Genomic DNA, 22,170 nt, shown 5'->3' on the forward strand with positions numbered 1-22,170 from the left:
TGCTTTAATTAATTAATTAATTTTTAGGTTTTTTTGAACAAGATCTTTCTGTGTAGCCCTGGCTGTCCCAGAAGTTGCTTTGTAGACCAGGCTGGCCTTGAACTCAGAGATCCACTTGCTTGCCTCTGCCTCCTGAGTGCTAGGATTAAAAACTCTAGATGATATTTTAAATCCAATGAACTGGGAAGTCTTTCCTGGAATAGTTACAATGTAACCAGATTGGCACATGAAGTAAGAGCAGACAACTGTGGGGCCAGTGGAAGGTTAGTGCAAGTAGAGGGAAAAAGTATTTCATCAACCTGAGATAAGAAAAAATCAGAGAAGAGGCCATAGTGTGATAGAGAAGCCAGGAGAAAAAGCAATGCCAGAGAAGGTTGGAGAAATAAGCAGAGCCTTTGTGTCTGTGGTTTGGGTTAAAACAACCATCCAGCGGGAATATGTTTTGAGATGTCAGGAACTCCCCCTAGCTGTTGTGTGGATTACTGTGTCAGTAGGGTAGAGGGGTTAGTGAGTTATGTGGCAAAGATGCCGGCTTCACGGAGCCAAACAACTAGGCTGAAGTAGTGGTAATGGAGACAGAATAAAGATAGTCAAACGTAGATATATCTTGATGGAGGCCATAGAACCTGGCAATGGATTTGGGGAACTGAAGGGAGGAACCCAGGATGATTCTTAGGTTTTTGACCAGAGCAGCCGAGTGATGGAGTATGTTTACTGAGATATCCCATCATCCCACAGTCACATCACCACACCTTCCATCCCTATGTAACACTATCAACCCGGAAAGGAAAAATCCAAAGTCTGCTCAAACCTAAATCTCTGTCGACTCCTCAGCTGCGCCTGAGCAGTGAAATGCCGATGTATGCCCAAGCTGACTGCTTGCTTGCTATGATCTACGGCTTCGGTGGTTTTAGCCTAACTGTGCGATGCTACTGTCATTTCCTAATAGGTATATTTACGCTTTCTTTCCTTGATGACCTTTACCGTGTCTTTTCTTTCAACTCCATCACTTCTCTTCTCTTTACTTTTCTCAGCTAATAGTGACCTTTGTTTCCTACGCCAACCAAAGGTGAATTCCACATCTCTGGTCACATCTGCCAAACTACTGAAAACTGAGCCTTCAAGCTTCTGACCGCAAAGGATGACTTATCGGATATATGTGGAAGACACATTCTGTCTGAGCTCTGCATGCCTCTTCCTTGTCTAACTGTGAGCATTATTCTACGAGACACCTATCTTCCTAGTCACGTTGCTGTCCGTGGCGCTCCAATAGAGCATTCACCCCTTTCACTAGTGTCTTCCATCTGACGTCTCCCTCAAACCACAAGCTCGTATATTCAACGGCCACCTGAACTAACCATCTAGATGAGTTTTAGCAGTTATTTCAAATTTAGTCTCCAACCGAGCGCCTAGGCTTCCCTTCCCTAAAGGAATCTGTTTCATCTGCAGTGTTTAAAATCTCAACACTATGATTTCATTTTGCTGAAGCCAAAACCTTGGTGTAACCTTGCCTCTCCTTCTGGACAATCTACTTGTAAAATCCCAGTGGCTCTAACTTCAAAGCGTAACAGTGGATCACTTCTCTGTAAATCTGTTGCTATCCTTCTAGCCCAAGGCATCAGGAGTTCTTGCTTTGACCCCCCTAATTAGTGTCCCTGCTTCTGACTTTATCTTGTCATCGGATATCATAGCAGGGTGATTTATTTAAAGTACAATTTTAATAATGTCTATTTAAATTTTTCCAAGAGCTTTTCATTTGACTAGGTAAAAATCTTCACTGTGGACTCTAACAAATGACTTGCCCTTCACCAACACTTCAACTTTCTTTTCTCAATTACTTTCCTTTCAGTCCACTTCCCAACCTCATTTCACCATCATTGGGCTGGCTCTGAGCACATCAAGAACACTCTTAATTTAGGCTCCTTTCCACGTATAGCTCCCTCCATCTGGAATGTTCTTCTTTCAGATATTTATATGGCTTATTTCCTTACTTCTTTCAGGGTTCTTCTTGAATATCATTGCATGGAGACGCCCCCATGAGCATTCTTCAACTTCCAGGTAAAGATGGAGAATTGAGCAAATGCACTTTCTCTACACTCTTCTCAAACTCACTGAGTTGCAGTTAATTATATTATATTATCCCCCAGACTCACAAAAACAAAGATAATAAGAGGCATTGAAGTCAAACAGACAGAGTGATGCTTGAAAATAATAATAGAAATCTACATGCATGTACACACATACACACACACACCACTCTGGGGTTATTCTTTCCTCTTATGTAGCATTTCTCAATATCACTTAGTCTAGGTAAGTAACAATAAATATATTTAATTCCTATGCCCTTCCCCCTGGATTATTGTCTACACATTGTCTGTATGTCTTTTCAGGTTTCTTTGGTGCTGTGTTTCCAGACTTGGGAATCATGATTTAATTTAATCCAATACAGATTTTGGGCTGAGTAACTGGAGACTAGGTGAACTACAGTTTGGGAGGGTCTGTGATGGGTAAAAGATTAGAATTGAGTTTGGTAGATATCTATGAGATCCTGGTGATAATAGTAAGTGGAAAGTTGAGATTTGGAGATAAAAGAATAGATCAGGCTTAAAAGTGAGGTGAGTAACATTTTAACCAAACAAGTTCATTTTGAGGGGTTATAAACAGAAAATGAGAGAAAAGTGGAGTTCTGAACCCTAGAAGATAACGTAATTTAGTGGTCAGGCAGAATAGATTTCAGCCCTTTGTAACCATAGTCTATCACCTGTAAGAACAAAGACTAATGCAAACTAGCAGTATATAGACATTAATTCATAAATTGTGCATGTATATCATTGTGCAACTATATCAAGCATATTTTAAGATGCACCAGCATAGATATTAAAAAACAATGAGCTGAAGGACTTCCAGTTACAGGAAGTATTGAACACATGCATTTTTCAGCTCCCTCTTGGAGGCTTATTAGAAGGATAGTAAATGGATTAAAAAAAAAGGTATAAGCCATCAAGGACTTTTAGAGCCAAGAGAACAAAAACTAAATATCACCAGCGTGGAAGATGTCTGAAAGAAGAAGGATGAATGGAAATTGAGTCACCAGATACAGAAAAACTGAAGTGCTTGTAGGAAAAGCAGAAGGAAACTGATTAGCAGCACAGGATCGCATACCGGTCTTCCCCACAGCCTCCAGCAAGGCTCAAGAATCAGTGTCTGGCCCCTCTGCTGGGGACGTACATGCTGCACAATAATAAACTTGGCTCCCTGTTCATTTGGGAAGCAGTTATACCCCTACCCATTACAAACTACCACTACTCTGTACCACCTAATGACTAGCTAGCTCCCTAGTCTACAAAGCGATAGAGGAGACAGGGAGCCTGGATTAGAAGGGTGCCAGGCATACTTAAGGATAAAAATTCCAAACAGAACACAAGTTTACTATGTCAAAATCAACGTCAGACCGCTTAAAACAGCAATATCAACAAGGAGTTCCCATGCTACTAAGGGATACGGAGGCAAATAGCCAAAGAACAATGTTTTGATATATGGTGATGAAATTCACCCATATAAAGGCAACTTTAAAATCATGAAGGCTATATAACAGGGTTTTTTTTTCATTTCTTACAGGCATTTCAAATATTTATTTCTATTTCTTTTAAAGTGCATAGCTTGTTTGAACATTATCTTCGTACATGACTGTAGACATTTTAAAGTAATTGCATTTTTGCATCCTGGGTTGGAAGTAGGTATAAATATTGATTTTCTTCTGCACTATGTAACAGATGACACGGAGTCTGTTTTGAGCACTATGGTATCACCAAAACTTATTTTTGCATTTCTCGTGATGTATGTGTCTACAGAAACAGTCCTTGGAGACATAATAAAATCCTAAATTTGTAATGTTACACTTTTAAATGTATATATCTTGATCCTCCAATATATTCTATATCCCATTCTCAAAATAAGCTGTCTTTGCACTTGGAAATTCTTATTTTTTTCCTTTCTTTTAAAAAATATTTATTTTAATTTTTGTTTTATTATTGATGTCTCAATCCTCCCACTGGGAATCTTGCCTGGTTACAGGAGATGATTAGTCCAGGATCCATAGCCCCAGTTGCTAGGCGTTACCTAGGGTCACCCTTGTAGATTCCTGGGCATTTCCATTGCACTAAGTTTCTGGCTTATCCCCGAGATGTCCACCAGTTCCAGTTGTCTCAGTACTCTCTCCCTAGTCCCCGCCCCAATTGATCCCTCCTGTTCCCATCCCCAAACCCCACCGCGTCTACCTGCAATATCTAGGCCATTTCCCCTCTCCTGGGAGAGGTGTATATACCCCTTATGCCCTCCTTGTTACTTAGCTACTCTGAGTCTGTCAATTGTAGCATGGTTTTCCTTTATTCTACAGCTAACATCCACTTGTAAGTGGGTGCATTCTATGCTTATCTTCATGATTTTATTTTTACAGTTGTTAATTCTGTTTGACCAGATACAATGCTACCTGTACTTGTAGTCTTCCTACCTACCATCCTGGGCACACAGCAGATATTCAATGAGTACTTGAACTGATGTTTTTAAAAAATGGTTTTGTGTTTATTATCTCAGCGGATTTCCCCAGATTCATTCAGTCAGCAGATTTTGTTGCTCTAAATATTTTTTTCACATCCATGGATGTAGCGGATTTCCGCCCTAATTGACAATAATAATAAAAACAGGAAGCCAATCACTGGGCGAGAAGGAGGTGGGACTTCCAGGTCTGAGAGAGGAAGAGGGAAGGCAGGAGGGGAAGAACTTCCTTGTGGACTGCGGAGGCTTGGTGGCTGGGTGGTGGAGATCGGCCACCGGAAGATTTATAAACATAGAATAGTTGATAAATTTAGGGTTCTGCGCCCAGCAGTTGTGTTTTCGGTTGATTTTAAACTAAGATTGCCTGGTGTTTTTCTTCCATGGTGACTCAGGTGGGTCAAAGGGAAGGGACAAAGCCAAGGCAGAATTCAGTCATGCTTTGGGACAGGAAGACTGTGAGCTCCAGGGGGAAGGTAGCAAGCGAAGTGTGGGCTGGCGAGAGCACACCTACAGCTAACTGGAAATTTGGGAGTGCAGAGCGGCCTTGGCAGCAGCCAGCCAAGGAGTGGAGAGAGTGATTTCGGAGCTCTGGAGAGGTAGAGTCAGCCTTGGTGGGACAGCCATCGGCAAAAGGGAAACATGCGGTTTCAGTACCGGGCTGGGAACAGACGGAGACCGTCGTCTGGTGCCTAGTTGGCGATAGCGTGTTTTTTTTTTTTTTTTTTTTTTTTAATTTTTTTTATTACGTATTTTCCTCAATTACATTTCCAATGCTATCCCAAAAGTCCCCCATACTCTCCCCCTCACTCCCCTACCCACCCATTCCCACTTTTTGGCTTTGGCGTTCCCCAGTACTGGGGCATATAAAGTTTGTGTGTCCGATGGGCCTCTCTTTCCAGTGATGGCCGACTAGGCCATCTTTTGATACATATGCACCTAAAGTCAAGAGCTCCGGGGTACTGGTCAGTTCATAATGTTGTTGCACCTACAGGGTTGCAGATCTCTTTAGCTCCTTGGATACTTTCTCTAGCTCCTCCATTGGGGGCCCTGTGATCCATCCAATAGCTGACTGTGAGCATCCACTTCTGTGTTTGCTAGGCCCCGGCATAGTCTCACAAGAGACAGCTATATCAGGGTCCTTTCAGCAAACGCTTGCTAGTGTATGCAATGGTGTCATCGTTTGGAGGCTAGTTATGGGATGGATCCCTGGATATGGCAGTCTCTAGATGGTCCATCCTTTTGTCTCAGTTCCAAACTTTGTCTCTGTAACTCCTTCCATGGGTGATTGTTTCCAATTCTAAGAAGGGGCAAAGTGTTCACACTTTGGTCTTCTTTCTTCTTCAGTTTCATGTGTTTTGCAAATTGTATCTTATATCTCGGGTATACTAAGTTTCTGGGCTAATATCCACTTATCAGTGAGTACATATCATTTGAGTTCTTTTGTGATTGTGTTACCTCACTCAGGATGATGCCCTCCAGGTCCAACCATTTGCCTAGGAATTTCATAAATTCATTCCTTTTAATAGCTGAGTAGTACTCCATTGTGTAAATGTACCACATTTTTTGTATCCATTCCTCTGTTGAGGGGCATCTGGGTTCTTTCCAGCTTCTGGCTATGAAGCACCTGAAAAAATGTTCAGCATCCTTAATCATCAGAGAAATGCAAATCAAAACAACCCTGAGATTCCATCTCATACCAGTCAGAATGGCTAAGATCAAAAATTCAGGTGACAGCAGATGCTGGCGAGGATGTGGAGAAAGAGGAACACTCCTCCATTGTTGGTGGGATTGCAAGCTTGTACAACCACTCTGGAAATCAGTCTGGCGGTTCCTCAGAAAATTGGACATAGTACTACCGGAGGATCCCACAATACCTCTCCTGGGCATATATCCAGATGTCCCAACCAGTAAGAAGGACACATGCTCCACTATGTTCATAGCAGCCTTATTTATAATAGCGTGTGTTGTTTTTTAATATTACATACTACACAAGGATTTTATCCATGCAGTGCCTACTGTAACAATTCATGCTCCTGGTGTCTTTTCTGGGACTCTTTAACCTGATTCAAGTATCTATGTTACTGTTTTGAAATTCTTTATTGCCTATTAGAATTTTTTAATGATAAACTTTACCATTTTCAGTCTCCCTCATAGCCTTTAAGTGGCTACATCTACGTCTACAGGTTATAGGTTATCAGTGAGTGTATCTCACCCCTGCATTAAGTTATGAGACTCTAGGTGAAACTGTTCTTAAGCATCCAGACAATAGGCAGTACAGGTCACTGATCCTGAGCGGCAGTCTTACTGCCTAGAAGGAAAGATGGGAGGAAATCAAAACAGTGCCTGGATAAACTTCCTCGATAGAAGAGACAGAGCTTGAGGTCCAGAGAGATGAAGGAAGTTAGACTCTGGAGACAGGAGTGAAGAGATGAGAGCTTCATGGTGAAGACAGAACACTCCTGATGGCTTCCAAGACTTCCTCAGGTGCCTGGTAGCTGAGAATCGATTTGTGACAGCAGGGAAGGGCTACCTAATGTGAAAGAAAACACCCCTTGGAAGACATAGGCCAGACAACCCTCAAACTCATATAGACAAGCAACAGTTGATATTCCAAATAGCCAGAATATAATAACTTTGTAGTGAATGAGTATTAGGTGGGTCTCAGAAGTACAGTGCCATGGAAATGGGGACAAATTAGCCTATGCTAAATATTATCCTATGTCCTCCTTATAGAGTTTAGGGAAGGACTAAACTGATTCCAAGAAACAAAACCTAGTATGTATGTACAACAAAAATTAATAATGTCATCATTCAACCAACTATTTTCAAGCATGGAAAGAAGCAAGAAAACATGCCTCATAATCAAAAGAAAAACCAGCTAATCCATAGTCACTCACAGATGACAGAGCACGATGCAGAGGTGTTGCAGAGGTTTGAAGGGAACACAGACATGATGGGGAGGATAATGAAAAGCATTATTTTTTTCAAAAGAGAAACTGAACTTCTACTTATAAAAAATGCACCATCTGAAAAGAAACAAAAGTAAATGAGGTGAATAGATCATTGCTCACAGTGGAGAGACAGGATTGACAAATGAATGACAGTCCTAGAATCTGTTCCAAGTGAAATAAAAAGAGGTAGTTGAAAGAAAAAAAGGTATTTGATTAATGAGCTCAGTTACAGTTTAGAACACTACCGGTGGGTGTGGTTCGAAGAGTGTGTACAGGAAGATTCAACACCCAAAGCAGCAGAAATAAGGAATTACTTCAATGGACTTATTAAATTAATAACAAAAAATAATCCATGAACTTTAGGATAGCTGGAGAAAAGGGCACTATATCGCTCTAGAAGAGATAGTAGCCAAAATAATTGTGCAGGATAAACATATAAGAAGCCTAGATTATATTGAACCAAAGATCACAGTACACAGAAAATAATCCCGTTATAGATCCTATTCAGTGTCATAAAATGAAAATGATTTTTGAAGACATCAAGAAGGAAAGCACCTAACTAACTTTATACTGGAACCATGACAGCAATAATTCAATGCTAAAGCAGAAAAACAAACAAAGAATAAGAACAAAAAAAACCCCCACAACTTTTAATCTAGGTTACTCAGAAAAAAATTCCTTTCAAAAAGAATGCGAAATTTTGCGGGTTTTCCCCTAGTTAAACAAAAGCTATCACCGCTGGCCTTGCATATACAAGAACTGGCACAGGAAGTTCTTCATGAGCAGGAAAAAGAAACAGAGAGAAGTGGGGAGCTCTAGACATAGTTGAAATGAAAGTAAATACAAGAGGTATTTCTGGACTTTGGGGTGGCTCAGCAGCACACGCTTACCATGCACAGGGCCCTGGATGCAAGCAGCAGCAGCATGCAGTGCCCTCGTCTAAGTTATTTTAAGAAGCACTGGCTACTTAGGGCAAAAATAGAAGCAATGTCCTGCGGGTCTGTTGAACATGTGAATGTGTAATGTATCCCCCAAGTAGCATGTATGAAGATAGGAAAGTATTAGAAATATGTGGTTATAAAAGATTCTTTTCAAATGACAGTGCTATATAAGAGACTATAATAAGTTATAAATAAACAAAAGAATCCATAGGGCCTCTTAACATTTAAAAATCATGGGCCAGTATTAGAGGAAAGTAAGAAATAGATTAATCCCAAAACAGAACAAAAAGAGAAGAAATAAGAAAAATATAACGCAGCTAACCAACAGGATGATTGTAAATGTATCATCTTCCCAAATAAATTAAATGAAAAGTATATAAGTCAATGCTGCCCAATAGAAACACAAGCAAACAAGGTTCTGGTAGCAATGTTTTTTGGTTTGTGTGTTTGTTTTTTGTTTTTTGTTTCTTAAATAGATATATAAAGAAAAAGCTTTTAATTGGGGGCTTGCACACACACATACACACACACAGGGAGGGAGAGAGAGAGAGAGAGAGAGAGAGAGAGAGAGAGAGAGAGAGGTGGGTGGGGGATGTCAAGACCACACTTAATAATTCTTCTAATCATTTCAAACAGTTCCAGTCTTTGGTGGCTAAGCACTCAAATATGTGAGCCTAAGGGGCAGGCAGAGGTGGGCTGGCATTCTTATTGAAATTATCACTATGTGTCTTGCTTTATTTCTTCATGGTATATGTGACCTTCTCTTCACAATCTGGCAATCTTTTTCTTTTTCTTTCTTTTTTTTTTTTTTTTTTTTGTTTGTTTGTTAGTTTGTTTCCAGTTGCTTGAGTAGTAAATACTGATTTTTTGTCTCTGTTTTTTTTTGGGGGGGGGGGTGGCTTTGGCTTTTCGAGACATGGTTTCCCCTTGTAGCCCTTGTTGTCCTAGAACTCACTCTGTAAACCAGGCTAGCCTCAAACCTATAGTGACCCGATTGCCCCTGCCTCCCAAGTGCTGAGATTAAAGGCATTTGCCACCACTGCCCAGCACTAATCTTTATTTTAATGCCTTTTCCCCCCTTTTTATTGAAAATAGATTTATTTTTCATATAACATACCTTATGCTATTCTTTTTTGTTTATTTGTTCGTTTGTTTTTTTCAAGACAGGGTTTCCTTGTGGAGCTCTAGCTATCCTGGAACTATATCTGTAGTCCAAGGAAGCCTCAAACCCACAGAGATCTGCCCGCCTCTGCTTCTGACATGCTAGGAATAAAGACACATGCCACCACTACCACTCAACACTCAAATAATATATCCTTCTTCCCCCTGTAATTCCTTTCCAACTCCCCTCCCATCTGAATCTACCCCCTTTTGTCTTTCATTAGAAAACAATCAAGCTTCTAAGTGATAATAATAAAATAAAATATAATAAGATGTAACTGTTGTGCCTGGTTTGGGAAACACCAAAAGACCACCAAGGAGCTGATTTGATGCGATATCAGTAGGGTCTTTATTCAAGCTTGAGCTTGGGCTCACTGCCATCACTGGCACAGCAGGACAGGAGGGTGAAGCCCCAAGCTTTCAGCAAGACAAGGTTTTATAGGAAATGGCCAGTAAATGGGGGAGGGATGGTGGGAAGGAAGGGGAGGGGTTCCAGCCTAGTAAGTATCTAATTGGCTGACTATTATGACATATGTTGACATTTAAGCTGACAGGTGGGTGCTCTGAAGCAAAACCATGAACAATAATCACAAAGGGTCTGAAAGTTCATCAGGAACTACCAAACTAATCCTGATTGGCTGTTGTTAGGGAGTAGGGGTATGGGCCAGGGACAAGTTCTTCCTGGAACTTGGGTGCAGCACCCCTGCATTTGCAGGTCAAGTTCTCAGGCCCCTTTTCCTTTCAAATAGGGGCTGATCCCAAGATGGAGTAGGTTTGGCCTCTCAAAACAAACACTAACACATGGGAATAGGACAAAACAAACGGAAGGGAAAGAGCCCAAGCGAAGGCACACGAAACAGATATCAACGCAGATAACAACTCTTTTATACACATGGGAATCTCATAAAAAAAAAAAAAAAGGAGCCATATTGCATATGTAAATGATGGGTAGGGTAAAAAAGAGATAAAATTTTTAAAAAGATAAAAGGAAAGAAAAGAAAAGCTCTGATAAGTTGTTATGAGACAAGAGACCTCCATTGATGCCATTTGGTTTGTTTTCTGTTTGGTAGACACATATTAAAACAACAAATAAAATTAACTTAGTTTATTTTAATGTAACCTATGTAAAAATAATTCTAACATATAGCTAATTTTATAACCCACTGTGATATATATATCTTTTATATATGTATATTGAAATTCTGAGTATTTAATATTATATCTCAATTCAGACAACACATACATATAAATCAATGCTACAGAGGCATTTGGAGTTAAGGGTTACCTTATTGGATAGTTCACACCTAACTACTTATACTAAATGGAAGAAATTTTCTGATTAAATTTCAAAAACTGCAAAATCTTAAGTCACAGGCTTGTGACTCAGTTACTTGACAAGTTGGGCTGACAGAATCACAAGTCTGTGGCCAGGGTAGGCTGCAGAGTAGGTTCAAGACCAGCCTAAGGGATTTAGAATGATTCTGTCTCAAAATAAACCATAAGCCGAGGACTGTAGATGTAGCACGTGGTAGAGTTCATGTATAACATATATAAGGCGATAAATTCAGTCTCCACCATTATAAAAGGAGGTGGTGGTGGCAAGGCACTCATCAGCTCAGAAGGCTTGCTGCTCTTTTAGAGGACCCTAACTCAGCTCCCGGTACCCATGTCAAGAAGGTCACAACTACCTCTAAGTCCAGCTCCTGGGAACCTGGTGCCCACTCCTGGCCTCCTCAGGCATCCGTATGCTTGTGCACATACATACAGACAAAGATGCATGTACTACAAAATAAAATTAAGCATTACATATACAAAGAAAGGAAAGAAAAATACCAGAGTATAAAAAATGCAATGTAAATATAAAGACATGGGCCAATTAAAAATAATTAAAACATTCACCGAAAGAAAGCTTCTTTAAATTTGTTAATATCACACTTCAGAACATGAAAAGGGTTCATTATATTATAGGGTACCAGTTTACTAGGGAGACATGGCATAGCTCTGTATTTAATATTTCCAAATGCACAATCACTAAAACAGTAGCAGTAGAAGGAAAATATGTCTAACCATAATTATATTTAGATGTGTTGACATTTTCTCAGTAATTGATAGAATAATTAAATTCCATCAGTAAGAATATGAAAGAACTGAGCAGTGCTGTCTACCAATTTGATAGTGTTGATAAAGCACACTCCACTCCCAAATTGCCAAACACATACTTTCCAACTGTATAAAAAACATTTCAAGATGGACGATATCATAAAGCACGAAGCAAAGCAGACCCTGAATGTCTCAAAGAGCTATGATTTCTGACCACAGCTGAAGTTGGCAAACATCAGAGAAGTAGCTGTAAAATCCTCAAATACCTGCAACATAAATGACCTGCATATAGGTTAAAATACATGCACACACACACTCACACACACACAGGAAAATCATGAAAGAATTATAAACTTTTAAATTTCATACATTTTTGAGACAGGATCTTACTATGTATGTAGGTTTTGCTAGCCTGTAATTCATTATGTAGACTAGGCTAGACTCAAAATCAAAGAGCTCTGCCTGCCTCTGCCTCTCAAGGACTGGAACTAAAGGTGGGTGCCACCATGCTCAGCCACTACTTTTATTTATTTTTTTGTTGCAGACTATCCCCGTTTTGGGTCTCCTATCTGCGTGGAGCAGGTCTCTGGTTGCAGGTAGACAAGGAATCGTCGAGAATTGACAGACACAGACACGAGAGAGTGTGCTGGATCTGAATGTAATTTGTCAAGTTGAGCGTCAAACTTTTTATACAGAAGAAAATAGGCAAGGTACAATGAGGTTGCCGGATTCTTACATAAAACAGAGGAATGCAAACATGGAAGGACTGGCAGGAACCAACTGGGATAAAATTCAATGTTAACAACTGGGATCAAAAACAGCCCCACATAAAGTCAGCTTAAACTTAGAAGCCAGGGGCAAGGGCTTCATGCCCTTGCCATAGTTCCTATTCTAGTCTATTGTATATATAACTTAGCTATATGTCAAAAAACCAATCCTTAGGAGCACTTGTAATAAAGCAATATTAAGGGAACGCTCACAGATCCGTTTACCAACTAAAGCAAGGACATTTGGAGCATTCTTTATACAGGATGCCACGATTCCAGGAGACTAATTACTCCGTGAACTTTTCACCTCTGGACAGCGCCCAGGTTTTTGGGGCCTGTCGCGCTTGTCACTACTGGAGTGGATGTAGCAATTTATTTTTACACCTTCTTTTTGAAAACTCTGAACTTAAGTACTATATTTCCATCACTCCTTCCTCTCTTTTCCTACCTCAAACACTTCCTATATATCTCCTTTTATGGTATATTTTTAAATTTCTCCTTATCCCTTCTCTTTCTATATAATATATATTTATAATACAATATAAACTATATTTGTATACAATAGTAATATAAGTTACACTTACCTGTGAGTATTTATTGGTTTTCTTGATTCTTTAATTTTTGAGTTCTTTATAAATTCTGTATGTCAATCTTCTAAGATGTATATATGCATGTATATATGTGTGTATATATATACACACATGTATATTATATGTGTGTACAATGCATATATGTACATACACATATACATATGTATACACACATATATTCTGCATCCTTTTAGTGTTGCTGGTATGTACATGTGTCCATAGTTAACCACTTGGGTTTGGACATCCTATGTGGGAGCTTGTCTCTCAAGGAAATGTAATAATTTCCCTCACTCAGAAGCCAATATTCACCTGTAGTTCTCTTCATCCAGGAGTGGAACCATGTGGAATTTCCCATGTTCATGTTGGCATGCCAACTGGTATTATCATTATGCTGGCAACCATATTGGTGAAATTTCATGGGTGTATTTGTCCTTGTCATATCTAGGGGACACTATCTAGTAACTGGTGTCCTGGTCCTCTAGCTCTTAAGATCTTTCTGCCCCTTACTTCCATTTCCCCTTTGTCTAAACTGTAGGAGTTGTGTTGCAGGTATATCCTCAGGAGCCAGGTACTCCACAGTACCTTATTCTCTTTTTGACCAGTTGTAGGTTTCTGTAATAGTCTCTACCTGTTGCAAAAAGAAACAGAATTAAAAGCAACACTTACCTGTGGGTATAAAGATAACATATTTTAAAAATTGGGTTGTTTGTTTTCTTGTTCCTTTGATTTCTGAGTTCTTTATATATTCTGCCTATCAATCTTGTGGGCTTCCTCTTCACTTGACTGATTGTTTTTATTGCTGTAGAGAAACTTAATCTTATGAGGTTCCATTTGTCAATGTTTGCCCTTAATTGCTAAAAAAGTGAGACATCCAGAGTCCTTTCCTTCACCAAAATATTGTAGGATTTTGCTTATATTTCCTTCTAGCTGTTCCATTGTTTATTTTTTCTTGATTTTTGACCTACTCATATTCAGTAGTGTGATATTTAATCTCCACGAGTTCATATATTTAACAGAGTTGGGTCTTTCTCTGCTGATTTTAAGCTTTATTGCACTGTGGTCAGTAAAATGCATGGAACTATTTTCAATTTTTTAAATTTGTTAAGAATTATTTTGTGCCCCAGTATGTTGTCTCTCTAGAAAAATATTCCACAAACTGCTGAGTAAAATGTATATTCTTTGGCGCTTTGATGAAATATTCTGTTGATATCTATAAGGTCCACTTGATTTATAATGTTATTTAATTCCAGTGTTTTCTCTGTTTAGTTTTTGTTCCCATGACTGATCTATTGGGAAAATGGGGACATTGAAATCACCTACCACTACTGAGTTGGGGTTAATCTGTGGCTTTAAGTCCAGTAGTATACAATTTACAAAACTTGATCCACCAGAATTTGATGGATAAAGTATAATGTCTTCTTTGTTAATTGTTCAATTGATCAGAATGGAGCGTCCTTCTTTATCCCTTCTAGCTAATTTCAACTTGAAGCTCTCCTATCTGATATTAGGATAGTGAAATTTGCTTATTTGCTGGTCCTATTTGTTTTGAATATTGTTTTGTATTCTTTTGCTGGAGTGTAATATTTATCATTGAAAGCAAGGTAGGTTTTTTGTGGAGAACAAAGAGATATAGTTTGCTTCATATTCTATTCAGCTAACCTGTGTCTTTTGATTTGGGAATTGAGGTCATTAATATTTAAAATTACTATTGAGAAATTGTGTGTTGGTTGCTGTCATTTTGCAGTTGTTGTGTTTCTGCTGTTGACGGTTTTACTCCTAAATTTACCCCAGTAATTATAGTTTCACTTGTTTCCTTTCTGCAAACTTCTTCACTGTGCTTCTCTTCAGTCTGAGTATGCTTTCAGTATTCTCTGTAGGGCTTGTTTGGTGGATGTGAATTCTTTTAGATTGTTTATATCATGAAAACGTTTTCGTTCTCTTTCAACTGTGGCTGATAGTTTTTAGGGCAAAGGAGTTTGAGTTGGCATCTGTTGTCTTTCCAAATGTGCAGTATATTGCTCTAGGCTCTTCTGGCTTTTAAAGTCTCCATTGAGAGTCTGTTATTCTGACAGGTTTCCCTTTTTATGTGACTTGTGATTTTTTTTTTTCTCTTGAGGATTTCAATAGCTTCTCTTTGTTTTGTATATGTAGTGTTTTAACTAACATCTTTGTTGAGCTTTCTATTGTTATGATAAAATACCATGACCACAAGTTGCTAAGAGAAAAAAGGGGGTTTTCACTTCCACTTCTGTATCACAGTCCATCACTGAAGGAAGTCAGGGCAGGAACTCAAGGCAGGAACTCAGAGGCATGAACTGATGCTGAGACCATGAAAGAGCACCGCTTAATAACTTGCTCCATCATGGCTTGCTAAGCCTGATGGACCACCAGGACCACCAGCCCACTGGCACTGCCCACAGTGATCTGGACATTTTCACATAAATCAATCAAGAAAATACACCATAGACTGCTCACAGGCCAATCTTGTGGGTCCATTTTCCTCTCTCTTTTTGTTTTGTTTTGGAGACAGGGTTTCTCTATATAGCCCTGGCTGTCCTGGAACTCACTTTGTAGACCAGGCTGGCCTCGAACTCAGAAATCTGCCTGTCTCTGCCTCCCAAGTGCTGGGATTAAAGGCATGCGCCACCATCCCCCGGCAATACCGTCAACTCTGGTGGGACTCGAACCCGCAACCTTTGAATCTCTCGGTCATGCTAGAAGTCCAATGTGCTATCCATTGCTCCACAGAGCCCACCCCATTTTCTCAATTGAGGTTCCTTCTACCCAAATGACTGTAGCTTATGTCAAGATGACATAAATGTAGCCAGCACAATTGATCTTTTGTCAACTTGACACACAAATTCATTACAGTTAAATGGCTAAACCACAACCTTTCCTTTCTTTTTCATCAACAATATCTCATATTAATAACAGTATCATGACATAAAACACAAATAACTTGGAAGTCCCACAGTCTGTAAAAATTCAATCTCCTGAAAACTTCTAAAGTCTCTTTTTCTGCCCCTAAATAATCCAAAGTCTCTATAAAATATACAACTCTCTCTAAATTTCCAAGTCTCTCTAAAATTCTAAAGATTTTCAAACTAAATAAGTTACATATTTTCTTATTCCAAGAAGGATCAAAACTGAATCATATAGTAGTGTACAGCTCGATGTCAGACTCTGGGTGCATTCTGGGCTCCAGATGGTATGCCATAGTGTCTCATAGGCCAGACTGGTCCATCCCACAGCTCTCACTGTTCTTGATGATCATCCCATGGTACTGGCTTCTGCAGCTGTAGCTGATTAATCCTCTCTAATTTCCAGGATGGCAGAAACACAAGTTCCTCGCTACTGGCCCCAATGCTCTAGCTTCTCGAACGAAAGACACACACATGCAGCCTTATATTTAATATGCCTTAATCAGCTCAATGGCTGGGCCATTCCTAAGATTCCACTTTGCTGGTGCTTCTCCTCTTGACTCCTGAGTTATTACTTACTAAAATTTATATTCCATCTTGGCTACCCTAGACCCAATTTGTGGGAGCGGGGCTGGGGTTGTTCTTCCCAGGCTCTTACATGATTAGCATACCTCTCTTCCTGCATCTCTCAAGCCCATATCTGCTTATTCCTTTCATAGCATGGTGATTCTGCTTCTTCTTCAGTTCCCTTGCCTGGGAATTCTAAACGTCCTGCCTCTGTCTCCCTGCCCAGCCATTGGCCACTGGCAAATCTATTCACCAATCAGAACCAGCTGGAGGCAGGAACCTTCTGTGTCTTACATGCAATTTGGGAACCCAAATAACATAATACAAGCATTAAACTGAATCCACAACAGGCATTTCCAAATTCTGGGGTCTGCACTACTAACTGGGCTACATTATCTCCAATAGCCTCTCCTGAGCTCTCTTTAGGGACGTTTCCCTCTCTTTTTTTCCCACATGATGCCAAGTCTCAACTTCTCTCCATGACCCGGTAAATCCCCAGGCTGCTTCTGTGACTGAAGCTGTGTCTTCATCAGTGGTCTCTCCTGACATTGACAGTGCCAGCCCGTCCGTAGCTCTTCATGAGTACCACCTGGGAGACTCTTAAAACGTTATTAAGTTCAGCTACCAGCACAAGGTTCAGCTTTGGCTCGCTCTGGACTACAGCTTCTGTGTACTGACCCCGAGGAAAGACTTCCCAGAAGACTTTACCGCAATGAAACTATTCTCTTGTCCAAAGCTGATTCCTCAGCTCCATCTGACCAGCAAGGACTGTCCCAGCAAAGCAAAGGTTTCACTTCAGTGGTGATGAACTCTTGTCAATGATTCTTCAGCCACAGCTGAGTAGAACCACAGATTATTAATTTAAAATAACATGTAAATGGCCCCTCTAATGGCTTTTGTAGACCAAAGTTCCAAAAAATCCTCCCACAATCCTCTCCTAAACACTCAGTCATGTCTGTCACAGCAATAGCCTATGACCTGGTACCAGTTTATGTCTTGGAGTTTCTAGTGCTGTGAAAAGCCACCGTGACTTCATAAACAACTGCTGCCAAACTTGATGGCCTGAGTTTGATCCCAAGAATCCACACGGTAAAAAGACAGCAGCAGGTTCTGCAAATTGTCCTCCTACTTACACATGCGCATCAAAACGTATGCATCTCTCCCTCAACAGATGAGTAGTAAATCAATGTAATAATTTTTAAAATGAGTAAGACATGAACACATTAAAACCCAAGGCATACGAAAGAAAGGAGATAAAAAAGCTAAGAGCATAAGTCAGGGGAATGGAAAACAGAAAGATTTTTAAAACAATGAAACAATGGATGAGTCTTTGAGAAAAGACAGGCCAATGGAAAAACAGAAAATGATAAAAGCTCAGACCGTGAAATAGACATCCGCACAGTTCACACATATTAAAAATACAGTCAAGACATAACTTCATCTCTATGTCTGGCTTTACTACTTTAACTTGGAAAGACACAAAATATCGAAGTTTTCACAAGAAATCAGTGCCTGGAATAGCTATTTAATGAAGAAAATTAGTTCATGGCTTAAAAAAAAGAAAACATCCAACCAGCCAAACAAACAAACAAAAAACCAGAACCAAATCAAACCAAAACCAAAACACAGCACAGCAAATCTATATGCTCAAATGACTTCTTTGTTATGTTATTCTAAACAAAGATGAAATGGGACAGATTTCATGTAGACGAGTCCGGAAAATAGAGGAGAGCAAACTTTTCAGTTAGCTTACTGTGGCTGGCACTGTTCTGTTAACAAAGTAAAATGAGCTCCTGGAAGCCACTATTCCTTAAAATCCTCAGTATAACACTCATGTATCCCACATAACCATATGTTTATTAAGATAAAATAACATAACAGGATTAAATAGAGTTTATCTTGGGAGTGCAAAATTGGTTCAGAAAAATCAATGTAATTCATGATGGTAAAAACCAAAATGAGAAAATGGATATAAGCCTTTAAGCAGACAAAGAAACAACATTTTACAAAGTTAGAGACTAAGCCATTGTAGAAAATACCTAGAAAGCTAGCAATGAAAGAAAATCTCCTAATCTGTTAAATAGCTACAAAACTATATGAAATACAATTCTTTACATTCACAGTATGCATGTGTTTCCTGGCAAGGGCATCTACTCTCCACACTTCTCTTAAATATATCAGGTTTTAATTCATATCACAATGCAAGAAAATGAATAGAAGACTATACATTATACAGAAAAATGCTTTTTATAGATTATACAATAGCATATTTAACAAACTCAATGGAATTTATACAAAAGCTACAGGAACTAACAAGTGAATTTAGCAAGGTTACAGTCTCAAATAGCAGCATGAAATATTTATTTAATCTCTATACATTAACAGTGGATAATTATAATTTAGAAGTTATTTGCCATAGATATTGTTGAGGTATACATTTTCTTTACATTAATATATAGGCTCAGTGTATACTCACTCAGACTTCTTTTATGGAAATTGATAAAAATATTAAGAAATTAAAAGAATGTAAAATAACTAAAACAATCTTGAAATAAAGCAGCAGAACAGATTTATATATATCTATATTTCAAATTATCAACTGATTGTGCTATAGAGATTAATGAAATACAAAGCATGAAGAAACAGATAAATATGTGGTCACTTAATTTTGAACAGAAGAGTCAAACTAATTTAATAGGGGAAAAGATAATCATTAAAAGCACTGGAGCAATTTTATGAGGTCCCATTTGTCGATTCTCGATCTTACAGCACAAGCCATTGCTGTTCTATTAAGGAAATTTTCCCCTGTGCCCATATCTTCGAGGCTTTCCCCCACTTTCTCCTCTATAAGTTTCACTGTCTCTGGTTTTATGTGGAGTTCCTTGATCCACTTAGATTTGACCTTAGTACAAGGAGATAGGAATGGATCAATTCGCATTCTTCTACATGATAACTGCCAGTTGTGCCAGGACAAGTAGAGAAAGTACCCAAGGAGCTGAAGGGGTCTGCGGCCTTATGGGTGGAACAACAATATGAACTAATCAGTACCCCCCGGAGTTCGTGTCTCTAGCTGCATGTGTATCAGAGGATGGCCTAGTCGGCCATCGTTGGAAGGAGAGGCCCATTGGTCTTGCAAACTTTATATGCCTCAGTACAGGGGAACTGGGGGGGAGAGTATGGGGGACTTTCAGGATAACATTTGAAGTGTAAATGAAGAAAATATCTAATAAAGAATGTGAGGAAATGAAAAAAAGCACTGGAGCCATAAGATATGCACACGATTAATTTTGACATTATTGCAAACTATGTATAAAAGTCAATTCAGTTTGATCACATGTCTAGGTATAAGATTTAAGACGATACACTTAAATGAGAAACAAGAAAGATGCCAATGATTTTAGAAGCTAAAGTTATAAAGAAAATAAAAAGTTAATCTGGCCTCCATCCAAATTAAAACCGTTCTTCAAAAGTCAGTTAAGCAAAGGAAAAGACAACATATAAACTGGAAGAAAATATTTGCAAAACACATTATCTGATAGAGGACTCATATCTACAATGTATTCAAACTTCTTAACTTTCAGTAGTAATAAAAAAAAAGCAATTAAGAATCTAGCAAAAGATTTGAACAAATGCTTCACCAAGGAAGAAAAGCAGGGGGTAAATAAGCATATAAAAATGTCTCACGTCATTATTTATTAAGGAGATGTGAGTCCAAGTCACCCACTGCTAGCATAGCTCAGCCTCAGGCTTGCCAAACACCGGTGCAGATGCTGCTCTGAACTCACAGAGTGCTGGAGAGAATTTAAGCAGTATACACTTTGGAAATGAATTTTCAATCTTTTTATAAACATTAACATACACTTTCCATATGAATCCACAGGCACTGGATTTAACCAAGAGAACTGAGCATATATCAAAAGAAGAAAACTGGCCCTCCATATACACATTCATGATGGCATATTCAGGAATGCTTAAGCAAGCGTTTGAAGAGTAAACTCAGATTGGAAACATTCAAATCGCTATCACCTTGTGAATGAATTAGGCAGTTGTGGTTTGTACGTCCACATGTGGGCTACTATCAGATAGCAAATACACATAATAGCAGATGCCATAAACTTCAGGGCATAAAACACTATGCTTAGTGAAATCATACACAAGGGCTGCATATTGTGCTACTCCATTATACGAAACTCTAGAAAACCATAAAGTTAGCAAACTAGTCAAGATTTTCTAGAAAGAAAGAGGGAGGGCTTAACTGCAAAAGGAGAGAGGACAATGAGAATGGAAGTGCTCCATCATGGGTGGAGTGGTGCTCATACTCTGCATTCAACTTTCCAGGTCCATGGAAGCATACACTTAAACTCTATTGATTTCATATTCATGAAATACACTTCTAAAACACCTACAAAACATGTTTGTCCAAGAAAAAAATAGAAAACCCTTTTATCAGCCCCATACTCCCCATGGTGAAATCTGACAAGTCCAAAAGGAGGGTGGGTCCAAGACTATGGCTGAGGAAGAGAGAATACCCCTAGAGGAGTAGATAAAGGACAGAGTAGCCATTGGCAATATAAGAAGAGTTCTAAGGAACTTTTGGAGGTAGGGAGCCATATTAAATGCTCTGATATCGGAACCATCATAACCTGGGGCTTACTACCTCTTCTCATGTGCCCTCTCTCTTTTAAGTATTTTGTCTTACACCTCCTTCTTTGGTACCCGTGAGCACCCTGCATAGCTCTCTGCTGAGCTCTGAGCTTTTATACTTTGTCCCATTTACTCTCTCTAGATCAGTTGCTAATTGTCATGTTCCAATTATTATACCAGTGATGACCAAGCCACAGCTTCCGAGACTTCTCCTCCATGCAGTCAACCTGAAGGATTGAGACCAGCGACTTTGAGGCTGGAGATATGGAAAGGTAGAGATGGCCTTGGAGGAAGGAGAAGGTAGAAAAATGAGGGAGAGGGACATTGTTTCAAAATCGTTCTAGATTTAGCAACATTCTCTCATAACACTTTCTAGTTCTTTGAAGAAGACAACACCCTGGAAGCTACTTGTTTGGCTATTATTTTTTTCTGGGAGATTTGGAAACTTTTGACAGGCTGTCATCTTAATTCTGGAACTCCTCAAACAAGACAGTGGATTTGGGTCTTCAGTAGGTATTTGATACCCAGCTAGGCATTCTCTCTCACTCCGTGCTTCCTATAGAGCTAAGCAAAGTACACTGTGCTATTTCATGCTCCTGCCTTTAGCTGCTTCTTCTGCTTGGGATGCCAGTCCTTTGACCAGCTTTACCCTCCAGTGCTACTTCAGTGAGTAAACTCTTACTTTCACTTCCAGCAATAGCTTAAAAATCCCCTTTAGAATACCTCTCTGCCTCTGGGGACTTGTGCCGAGCCTGTACTTTCTAAATTTTTCTTTTATAAGTTCTTCTTGAAAATGATGTTGTCATATCTTTTTTCCCCTTCATACTTAATTCTGACTCTTGCACCTTGCTTGATATGTGACATTCAGCAGACCACTAACCAACATTTATAAAATGGATCATTCCTTTCCTACCAATCTCATGTAATATAGAGAGTAGCATTATTCCTACATAATTATTAGGCTTGAAAAGAGG

At 39.2% G+C, this 22,170-nt stretch overlaps 1 long non-coding RNA gene across 2 annotated transcripts in view; it reads left to right on the forward strand.

Annotated features, from left to right (window-relative positions):
* Gm39383 overlaps positions 1-22,170 on the forward strand; it is a 36,143-nt gene that overhangs the window by 7,454 nt on the left and 6,519 nt on the right. The window contains exons 3-5 of one of the 2 annotated variants that reach the window (XR_870950.2): positions 739-949; positions 1,035-1,209; positions 2,001-2,058. This is a non-coding gene — a long non-coding RNA (predicted gene, 39383). The remainder of the gene's footprint in view (positions 1-738; positions 950-1,034; positions 1,210-2,000; positions 2,059-22,170) is intronic. The other variant, XR_870951.1, reaches the window with a different exon arrangement.

This window comes from Mus musculus, chromosome 9 (genome assembly GCF_000001635.26).
Source record: "Mus musculus strain C57BL/6J chromosome 9, GRCm38.p6 C57BL/6J".
NCBI classification, from domain to species: Eukaryota; Metazoa; Chordata; class Mammalia; order Rodentia; family Muridae; genus Mus; species Mus musculus.